Here is an 11796-nt window from a genome sequence, read left to right on the forward strand (position 1 = left end):
CAAGAAGGATGTTTGGTGATTATACCACACCTACGTCCAAGTTTGATGGAAGAAGCATCTCAATTCCTACCATAGGAGCAAACAATTTTGAGCTGAAACCTCAATTAGTTGCTCTAATGCAACAGAACTGCAAGTTTCATGGACTTCCATCAGAAGATCCTTACCAGTTCTTAACTGAGTTCTTGCAGATCTATGAGACTGTTAAGACTAATGGAGTAGATCCTGAAGTCTACAGGCTCATGCTTTTCCCTTTTGCTGTAAGAGACAGAGCCAGAACATGGTTGGAATCTCAACCTAAAGATAGCCTGGAGTCCTGGGATAAGCTTGTCATGGCCTTCTTGGCTAAGTTTTTTCCTCCTCAAAAGCTGAGCAAGCTTAGAGTGGATGTTCAAACCTTCAAACAAAAAGATGGTGAATCCCTCTATGAAGCTTGGGAAAGATACAAGCAGATGACCAAAAGATGTCCTTCTGACATGTTTTCAGAATGGACCATGATAGATATATTCTATTATGGTCTATCTGAGTTCTCTAAGATGTCATTGGACCATTCTGCAGGTGGATCCATTCACCTAAAGAAAACGCCTGCAGAAGCTCAAGAACTTATTGACATGGTTGCAAATAACCAGTTCATGTACACTTCTAAGAGGAATTTCGTGAATAATGGGACGCCTCAAAGGAAGGGAGTTCTTGAAATTGATGCTCTGAATGCCATATAGGCTCAGAACAAAATGTTGACTCATCAAGTCAACATGATTTCTCAAAGTCTGAATGGATGGCAAAATGCATCCAACAGTACTAAAGAGGCATCTTCTGAAGAAGAAGCTTATGATCCTGAGAACCCTGTAATAGCAGAGGTAAATTATATGGGTGAACCTTATGGAAACACCTGTAATTCATCATGGAGAAATCATCTAAATTTCTCATGGAAGGATCAACAAAAGCCTCAACAAGGCTTTAATAATGGTGGAAGAAATAGGCTCAGCAATATTAAGCCTTATTCATCATCTTCTCAGCAACAGACAGAGAATTATGAACAGAGTACCTCTAACTTAGCAAATTTAGTCTCTGATCTGTCTAAGGCCACTTTAAGTTTCATGAGTGAAACAAGGTCCTCCATCAGAAATCTAGAGGCACAAGTGGGCCAGCTGAGTAAGAAAATCACTGAAACTCCTCCTAGTACTCTCCCAAGCAATACTGAAGAGAATCCAAAAAAAGAGTGCAAGGCCATTGATATAATCAACATGGCCCAACCTAGAGAGGAAGGAGAGGACGTGAATCCCAATGAGGAATACCTCATGGGACGTCTCTCAAGCAAGAAAGAGTTTCCTATTGAGGACCCAAGGGAATCTGAGGCTCATATAGAGACCATAGAGATTCCATTAAACCTCCTTCTGCCATTCATGAGCTCTGAAGACTATTCTTCCTCTGAAGAGGATGAAGATGTAACTGGAGAGCAAGTTGCTCAATATCTAGGAGCTATCATGAAACTGAATGCCAAGTTATTTGGTAATGAGACTTGGGAAGATGAACCTCCCTTGCTCATTAGTGAACAAAATACCTGGGTTCAGCAAACTTTACCTCAAAAGAAACAAGATCCTGGCAAATTCGTAATACCCTGTACCATAGGCACCATGACCTTTGAGAAAGCTCTGTGTGACCTAGAGTCAGGCATAAATCTTATGCCACTCTCTGTAATGGAAAAGCTGGGGATCATTGAGGTACAACCTGCCTTATTCTCATTACAAATGGTAGACAAGTCAGTAAGACAAGCTTATGGATTGGTAGAGGACGTGTTGGTAAAGGTTGAAGGCCTTTACATCCCTGCTGATTTCATAATCTTAGACACTAGGAAGGAGGAAGATGAATGCATCATCCTTGGAAGACCCTTCCTAGCCACAGCAGGAGCTGTGATAGATGTTAACAGAGGAGAATTAGTCCTTCAATTGAATGGGGACTACCTTGTATTTAAAGCTCAAGGATCTTCTTCTTTAACAATGGAGAGGAAGCATGAAAAGCTTCTCTCAGTACAGAGTCAAACAGAGCCCCCACAGTCAAACTCTAAGTTTGGTGTTGAATCCCCACAACCAAACTCTAAGTTTGGTGTTGGGACTATACAACATTGACCTGATCACCTGTGTGGCTCCATGAGAGCCCACTGTCAAGCTATTGACATTAAAGAAGCGCTTATTGGGAGGTAACCCAATTTTTATTTATCTAATTTTATTTTATTTTCATTGTTCTTTTGTGTTTTATTAGGTTCATGATCATGTGGAGTCACGAAAAAAATATTAAAATTAAAAACAGAATCAAAAATAGCAGAAGAAAAATCACACCTTGGAGGAAGGACTTACTGGCGTTTAAACGCCAGTAAGGAGCATCTGGCTGGCGTTCAACGCCATAACAGAGCATGGATCTGGCATTGAATGCCAGAAACAAGCAGCATCCTGGCGTTTAAACGCCAGGAATATACCCTGAGGAGAGCTGGGGCTGAACGCCAGAAACAAGTATGGAACTGGCGTTCAATGCCAGAAACATGCTGCAGTTGGGCGTTGAACGCCCAGAACATGCATCCCCTCGGCGTTTAAACGCCAGAATTGCATGCAAAGGCATTTTACATGCCTAATTTGTACAGGGATGTAAATCCTTTACACCTCAGGATCTGTGGACCCCACAGGATCAACTCAGAATCTGTGGACCCCACAGGACCCCCACCTACCATATTCTCCCCTCTTCTTCACATTCAAACTCTCTTCCCCAAAAACATTTCACCAATCACCTCAATCTCTCTTCCCCATTACCTCTTCACCACTCACATCCATCATCTCTTTCCCACCCAAACCCACCCTACATAGCCGAATACACACCTCTCTCCCTCTCCTCCATATCTTCTTCTTCTTCTTCTATTCTTTCTTCTTTTGCTCGAGGTCGAGCAACATTCTAAGTTTGGTGTAGTAAAAGCATAGCCTTTTTTGCTTTTCCATAACCATTGATGGCACCTAAGGCCAGTGAAACCTCAAAAAAAAAAGAAGAAGAAAAAGGGAAGACAATTGCTTCCATCTCTGAGTCACGGGAGATGGAGAGATTTATTTCAAGGGTCCATAGCTCAGTAATAGAGCATTTGACTGCACATCAAGAGAGCATGAGGAATTCCCTCATCAAGAAATTCCTGAGATACCTCAGGGGATACATTTTCCTCCACACAACTATTGGGAGCAACTAAGGATAAGAGCACCAAAATCACTACGGATCAAGCAACAGAAGCAAGGAAGAGACATAAAGGAGATCAAAAAGCACTATTGGTCCTTCAAAAGGCGCCACCCTCACTAAGGTGGACTCATTCCTTAACGTCCTTGTTCTTATCTCTCTGTTTTTTCGATTTTTATGCTATATGTGTGTTTATGTTTTGTGTCTTTATTACATGATCATTAGTATGTAGTAACTATGTCTTAAGGATATGAATAATTTCATAAATCCTTCACCTCTCTTAAATGAAAAATGTTTCTAATTCAAAAGAACATGAAGTACATGAATTTCAAAATTATCCTTGAATTTAGTTTAATTATATTGATGTGGTGACAATCCTTTTTATTTTCTGAATGAATGATTGAACAGTGCATATTTTTTGATCTTGTTGTTTATGAATGTTAAAATTGTTGGCTCTTGAAAGAATGATGAACAAAGAGAATGTTATTGACAATCTGAAAAAATCATGAAATTGATTCTTGAAACAAGAAAAAGCAGTGAAAAATCAAAAGCTTGCGAAAAAAAATTTGGCGAACAAAAAAAAAATAAATAAATAGAAAGAAAAAGAAAAAGCAAGTAGAAAAAGCCAATAGCCCTTAAAACCAAAAGGCAAGGGTAAAAAGGATCCAAGACTTTGAGCATCAATGGATAGGAGGGACCAAGGAAATAAAATCCAGGCCTAAGCGGCTAAATCAAGCTGTCCCTAACCATGTGCTTGTGGCATGCAGGTCCAAGTGAAAAGCTTGAGACTGAGTGGTTAAAGTTGTGATCCAAAGCAAAAAGAATGTGCTTAAGAGCTTTGAACACCTCTAACTGGGGACTTTAGCAAAGCTGAGTCACAATCTAAAAAGGTTCACCCAGTTATGTATCTGTGGCATTTATGTATCCGGTGGTAATACTGGAAAACAAAGTGCTTAGGGCCATGGCCAAGACTCATAAAAGTAGCTGTGTTCAAGAATCAACATACTTAACTAGGAGAATCAATAACACTATCTGAAATTCTAAGTTCCTAGAGATGCCAATCATTCTAAACTTCAAAGGAAAAAGTGAGATGCCAAAACTATTCAGAAGCAAAAAGCTATAAGTCCCGCTCATCTAATTAGAACTAATATTCATTGATATTTTGGAATTTATAGTATATTCTCTTCTTTTTATCCTAATTGATTTTCAGTTGCTTGGGGACAAGCAACAATTTAAGTTTGGTGTTGTGATGAGCGGATAATTTATACACTTTTTGGCATTGTTTTTAGGTAGTTTTTAGCTACTTTTAGGGATATTTTCATTAGTTTTATGCTAAATTCATATTTCTGAACTTTACTATGAGTTTGTGTGTTTTTCTGGATTTCAGGTAATTTTTGGCTGAAATTGAGAGATCTGAGCAAAACTCTGATAAGTAGGCTGACAAAGGACTACTGATACTGTTGGAATCTGACCTCCCTGCACTTGAAATAGATTTTCTGGAGCTATAAAACTTCAAATGGCGCGCTCTCAACGGCGTTGGAAAGTAGACATCCAGAGCTTTCCAGCAATATATAATAGTCCATACTTTATTCGTGATTAGAAGATGCAAACTGGTGCTCAACGCCAATTTCATGCTGCATTCTAGAGTCAAACGCCAGAAACACGTCACGAACCAGAGTTGAACGCCAAAAACACGTTACAACTTGGCGTTCAACTCCAATAGAAGCCTCAGCTCGTGTAAAGCTCAAGCTCAGCCCAAGCACACACCAAGTGGGCCCCGGAAGTGGATTTCTTCATTAATTACTTATTTTTGTAAACCCTAGTAGCTAGTCTAGTATAAATAGGACCTTTTACTATTGTAATTTCATCCTGGATTGTATTTTTGATCCTGTGATCACGTTTTGGGGGGGCTGGCCATTCGGCCATGCCTGAACCTTCATCACTTATGTATTTTCAACGGTGGAGTTTCTACACACCATAGATTAAGGGTGTGGAGCTCTGCTGTACCTCAAGTTTTAATGCAATTACTACTATTTTCTATTCAATTCAACTATTCCTGTTCTAAGATATTCGTTGCACTTTAACATGATGAATGTGATGATCCATGACACTCATCATCATTCTCACCTATGAACGCGTGACTGACAACCACTTTCGTTCTACTTTAGACCGGGCGCATATCTCTTAGATTCCTTAATCAGAATCTTCGTGGTATAAGCTAGATTGATGGCGACATTCATGAGAATCCAGAAATTTTAAACCTTGTCTGTGGTATTCCGAGTAGGATTCAGGGATTGAATAACTGTGACGAGCTTCAAACTCGCAATTGTTGGGCGTGATGACAAACGCAAAAGAATCATGGGATTCTATTCCAACATGATCGAGAATCGACAGATAATTAGTCGTGCTGTGACAGAGCATTTGGGCCTTTTTCACTGAGAGGATGGGATGTAGCCATTGACAATGGTGATGTCCTACATACAGCTTGCCCATGAAAGGAATAAGAAGGATTGAAGGAAGGCAGTAGGAAACCAGAAATCCAACAGGGACAAGCATCTCCACACAATTATCTGAAATTCCTACCATTGAATTACATGAGTAACTCTATCTTTATTTTCTGCTTTATTTACTATTCGAAAACTCCATAACATTTATTATCTGCCTAACTGAGATTTACAAGATGACCATAGTTTGCTTCATACTAACAATCTCCGTGGGATCGACCCTTACTCACGTAAGGTATTACTTGGACGACCCAGTGCACTTGCTGGTTAGTTGTACAGAGTTGTGACTAAGTGTGATTCACGTTTGAGAGCGCTACCAAGTTTTTGGCCTCATTGTTGATGATCACAATTTCATGCACCATAAGTCTTAGAGTTTTTTTTCAATGAAGCTCAGTTCCAAATACTGAGTGGGACTACTAGCTCTTTACTTTTGAATAGTTTTGGCATCTCACTTTTCTTTGAAGTTCAGAAATATTGACATCCCATGGGATCAGAATCCAGATGATATTATTGATTCTCTTAGTTTAGCTATTCTTGATTCTTGAATACAGCTTCTTTTGGTGCTTTGCACCTTTTTGAATCTAGTCATGACTCTAAGTATTATGTTTTCCCGTATTACCACCGGATACATAAACGCCACGGGCATTTAATTGGGGGAACCCTTTGTATTCGAATTTAGCTTTGCTTAAATTCCTAAATAGTGGTGCTCAGAGTTCTTAAGCGTACTCTTTTGCTTTTGGATAATGACTTTAACTGCTCAGTCTCAAGCTTTTTACTTGACACCTTCACACCACAAGCATTTAGTTAGGGGTAGCAACTCAATTGAGCTTTTTAGGCTAATTTTAACCCTCCTGACCATTGATGCTCAAAGATTTGGATCCTTGCTCCTTTGCTTTTTCTTTTATGAGCATTCTTTTTTTTCTTTTTCTTTTTATTATTATTTTTTCTGCTGCTTTTTCTTACTTCAAGAATTACTAATTTTGATTTTTCAGAGAACCAGTAATACTTCTCTAAATCATTTGTTCCTTCAAGAGGCAACATTCTCAATTTCAATATCAATCATGCACTGTTAACTCATATATTCAAAAAGTAAATGCAATGCCACCACATCTTAGATAATTGGAATCTCTCATGATATAGCTCAAAACTTATGTATCTCACTATTTCTTTTCAAAAATTTTTTTAAGCATGGTAATGATACAGACGATATCTTATAACCAAAATAAAAAGAAGAAAATAAAACTAGAAAAGGATAAAAGACTAGATGTGATCATGAACTTAGAAAAGAAAACAGACAATGAATAAAAGTATAGTAAAAATAGAAATAAAGCAAATAGAGGAATAATGGGACTCAACAACCTTAGTGATGGCGGCTGCTGCTCCCTCTGGAGAACTCAATGGAGCATTTGAGCCCCTTTATGTCACTCCCTTGTCTTTGCTATTCCTCCATCAATCTTCTCTGATAATCTCTTATTTCATGAAGGATACTTGTGTGCTCCCTATGCTCTACTCTCAGCTACTCCATGTTTGAGCTCAGCTCCCCTATTGAGGTATTCAGTTGATCCCAATAGTCACAGGGAGAAAAATACATCCCTTGAGCCACCTCAGGAATCTCTGGTGGAGGCGGTTGCACAGGCTCTTACTGTGGTTCATGTGCAGGCTCTCTCACATGCTCCATCTTCCCCGTTGGGATGGGCTTATCCATCTCAATAAAGGTATCTCCAGCTATGCCAATTTCAGATGAACTGTATAGGTGATGTATGAGGTGTGAGAACGCTAATCTTGCGTTGGTGGAGGTCTTTTTAGCCACTTTGTACAATTCTTGAGGTATCACCTCATGTACTTCCACCTCATTCCCGAGCATAATGCAGTGAATCATTATTGCTCAATCAATGGTAACCTCGGATCGGTTACTTGTGGGGATGATGGAGCGTTGGATAAACTCCAACCATCCTCAGCCCACAGGCTTGAGGTCAAGCCTACCCAGTTGGTAGGACTTGCCTTGTGCGTTCCTTCTCCACTGTGCTCCTTCCACACAAATATCCGCAAGGACTTGATCTAATCTTTGGTCAAAATTAACCCTTCTAGTGTAAGAGTATGAGTCTTCTAGCATCTGAGGCAATTGGAGCGCCACCCTTACACTCTCCGGGCTAAACTTCAAAAGTTACTCTCTCACCATGGTGCGCCAGTTTTTAGGGCTTGGGTTCACACTTGTATCATGATTTTTGGTGACCCAAGCATTGGCAAAGAATTCTTGCACCATTAGTGTTCTGACCTCTGAAACAGGATTGGTCAGAATTTCCCAATCCCTTCTCCAGATCTCTTGTTGGATCTCTAGATATTTCCCTTTTTTAAGCTTGAAGGGGACCTTAGGAATCACTTTTTTGTGCCTTACCACATCATAGAAGTAGTGCACCTCAGGAATCCTTTCTCTTCCTTAAAGATTCACCGGCTTTTGGTGCTTTACTTAGGAATGGTAGAAGTAAAAAAGCGAAGCTTTTGTAATACCAAACTTAAAAATTTTGCTCGTTCTCGAGCAAATATGAACAAAAGAAAATAAAATGGTATAAGAGAGAAGGGAATTGAGGAGATAAAGGGGGAAGAAGGCTTCGGCCAAGTGGGGGAATGTAGAAGAAGAAGGGTGCAGAAAGTGTATAGGGTTAGTGGAAGAGAGTGTTTAAGAGGTGTGTGTACGAAGGGTTGTATGAGGGGGTATATATAAGGTGGGGATGGGGTAGGTTTCGATTATGAGGGGGGGAAGAATAGATGGGAAAATTTTGAATTTGAAGTGGGTGGGTTGGTGGGGAATTAAAGTGATGGGATGTATGATAGGATTGGGGAAGAGTGTATATGGGAAAGAGGGAAAGTAGGGTGTGGGTTTCAAGGTTTGGAAAGTAGGAGGGAGAAGAGAAAGGTGGGGGTAAGTGGAGATTCTGTGGGACCCACTGGTTGAGAAGCTTCCAAACTCGAGCAGCCTGCCCCTTACCTAGCGTTTAATGCCAGGAATGGGCATTGAACGCCCATAGGGGGTCAAAATGCAGGCTTGGCTGCTCTTTCAAGGGCGTTGAATGCCCAAGATTTCTCCTTGGCTGGCATTCAACGCCAGTGTATCCTCTCCATGGGGCGTTGAGCGCCCAAGCTGGTCCTTTTCTGGCGTTCAACGCCAGTTTCTTACTCCCTTAGAGGTGTTGAATGCCCAGGCTGATCCCTGTCTGGCATTCAATGCTAGCTATTCCTCCTCTTTGGGCATTGAATGCCTAGAGGGGATCAGGGAGAGGGTCTTCTCAACTCCTTAGTGGGTGTTTAACGCCTAATTTCTTCCTTGTCTGGCATTCAATGCCAGCAAGGGGCTTTCCCCAGGGTGTCCTGTTTTCAATTCTACATGTCTCTGTTTCTGTCCTAAGTGCTGCACATGATCACAAATGTCAAGAGGCAAAGGAAAAACTATAATATAAAAATGAAATCAAATGAGAAGAAAGAAAATAATAGTACTCTACTTATGGTTGGGTTGCCTCCCAACAAGCGCTTTTTTACCATCATTAGCTTGAAGGACAGCTTCATTACAGAGGTAAATAGGGGCTCAGATCTTTATCCATCACAGTGAACTTTCTTCCTGTGCTCTCATAAATGAGCTCCACATGCTTTAGAGACAGGATTCTACTCACTATGTGTGGAATGACCGGACTCTTGGTGAAAACAACTCTCATGCCGGGTGAGAGGTCTTTAGTGGGAATCTTCCTATTCCTCTAGCCTTTAGGTACCTTCTTCTTAGTACCTCTCTTCCCAGTGCTTGATGATGGTTGTCCAACACCAAACTTAGAGTTTGGTGTCTAGAGGCTCTATAAAGCTCTGTACTTAGAGGGAAGGCTGAAACACTATGTGTTGCACAATGGTACCGCCCTTGTTAAAGGGAGATTGAGGGTTGGGGATCTTGAACAAGATACAATCCTCATATAGTCTCAAGACTAGCTCTCTTCTTTCCACATCAATTATGGCCTTAGCAGTGGCTAGGAAAGGCCTTCCAACGATGATGGATTCATCTCTATCCTCCCCCATTGTCTAGATTTACAAAATTAGCAGGGATGTAAAGGTCTTCAACCTTCACTAGGACATCTTCTACCATGCCATATGCCCTTTTCAGGGACTTGTCTACTGGTGCACGAAATTGCAATCACACTTTTGCAATCCCGCACAACTAACCAGCAAGTGCACTGGGTCGTCCAAGTAATACCTTACGCGAGTAAGGGTCGATCCCACGGAGATTGTCGGCTTGAAGCAAGCTATGGTTATCTTGTAAATCTTAGTCAGGATATCAGAAATTATCAGGATTGATTGTGAAAAGAAAAAGAACATGAAATAAGTACTTGTTTTGCAGTAATAGAGAATAGGTTGGGGTTTTGGAGATGCTCCATCTTCTGAATCTCTGCTTTCTTACTGTCTTCTTCTTCAAGCACGCAAGGCTCCTTCCATGGCAAGCTGTATGCAAGGGTTTCACCGTTGTCAGTGGCTACCTCCCATCCTCTCAGTGGAAATGTTCAACGCACCCTGTCACGGCACGGCTATCCATCTGTCGGTTCTCAATCAGGCCGGAATAGAATCCAGTGATTCTTTTGCGTCTGTCACTAACGCCCCGCCTTCAGGAGTTTGAAGCTCGTCACAGTCATTCAATCATTGAATCCTACTCAGAATACCACAGACAAGGTTTAGACCTTCCGGATTCTCTTGAATGCCGCCATCAGTTCTAGCTTATACCACGAAGATTCCGGTCAAAGAATCCAAGAGATATCTACTTAATCTAAGATAGAACGGAGGTGATTGTCAGGCACACGTTCATAGTTGAGAATGATGATGATTGTCACGGATCATCACATTCATCCGATTTAAGAACAAGTAGTATCTTAGAATGGAAGCAAGCATGATTGAATGAGAAACAGTAGTAATTGCATTAATCCATCAAGACACAGCAGAGCTCCTCACCCCCAACCATAGGGTTTAGAGACTCATGCTGTGGAAGGTACACAAAGAAACGTGTAAAGTGTCATGAGGTACAGATACAATGTCAAAAGATCCTATTAATAGTAAACTAGTAACCTAGGGTATACAGAAATGAGTAAATGACGTAAAAATCTACTTCTGGGTCCACTTGGTGTGTGCTTGGGCTGAGCAATGAAGCATTTTCGTGTAGAGACCTTTTCTGGAGTTAAACGCCAGCTTTTATGCCAGTTTGGGCGTTTAACTCCAAGTTTTATGCCAGTTCCAGCGTTAAACGCTGGAATTTCTGAGGCTGATTTGCCACGCCGGTTTGGGCCATCAAATCTTGGGCAAAGTATGGACTATCATATATTGCTGGAAAGCCCAGGATGTCTACTTTCCAATGCCGTTGAGAGAGCGCCAATTGGGCTTCTGTAGCTCCAGAAAATCCACTTCGAGTGCAGGGAGATCAGAATCTAACAGCATCTGCAGTCCTTTTCAGTCTCTGAATCAGATTTTTGCTCAGGACCCTCAATTTCAGCCAGAAAATACCTGAAATCACAGAAAAACACACAAACTCATAGTAAAGTCCAGAAAAGTGAATTTTAACTAAAAACTAATAAAAATATACTAAAAACTAACTAGATCATACTGAAAACATACTAAAAACAATGCCAAAAAGCGTATAAATTATCCGCTCATCACAACACCAAACTTAAATAGTTGCTTGTCCCCAAGCAACTGAAAATCAAAATAGGATAAAAAGAAGAGAATATACTATAGACTCCAAAATATCAAGGAAACATAGCTCCAATTAGATGAGCGGGATTAATAGCTTTTTGCCTCCGAACAGTTTTGGCATCTCACTCTATCCCTTGAAGTTCAGAATGATTGGCATCTATAAGAACTCAGAACTCAGATAGTGTTATTGATTCTCCTAGTTAAGTATAATGATTCTTGAACATAGCCAGTGTATGAGTCTTGGCTGTGGCCCAAAGCACTCTGTCTTCCAGTATTACCACCGGATACATACATGCCACAGACACATAATTGGGTGAACCTTTTCAGATTGTGACCCAACTTTGCTAGAGTCCCCAATTAGAGGTGTCCAGGGTTC

The 11796-nt window shown here is 40.7% G+C and overlaps 1 non-coding gene across 1 annotated transcript; it reads right to left on the minus strand.

Annotated features, from left to right (window-relative positions):
• Positions 1–371: 371 nt before the first annotated feature.
• LOC112716036 (small nucleolar RNA R71) lies at positions 372–475 on the minus strand. The gene has a single exon (XR_003160132.1). It is a non-coding gene; the product is annotated as a small nucleolar RNA R71 (small nucleolar RNA).
• Positions 476–11796: the final 11321 nt, after the last annotated feature.

Source organism: Arachis hypogaea, chromosome 1, assembly GCF_003086295.3.
Source record: "Arachis hypogaea cultivar Tifrunner chromosome 1, arahy.Tifrunner.gnm2.J5K5, whole genome shotgun sequence".
NCBI classification, from domain to species: Eukaryota; Viridiplantae; Streptophyta; class Magnoliopsida; order Fabales; family Fabaceae; genus Arachis; species Arachis hypogaea.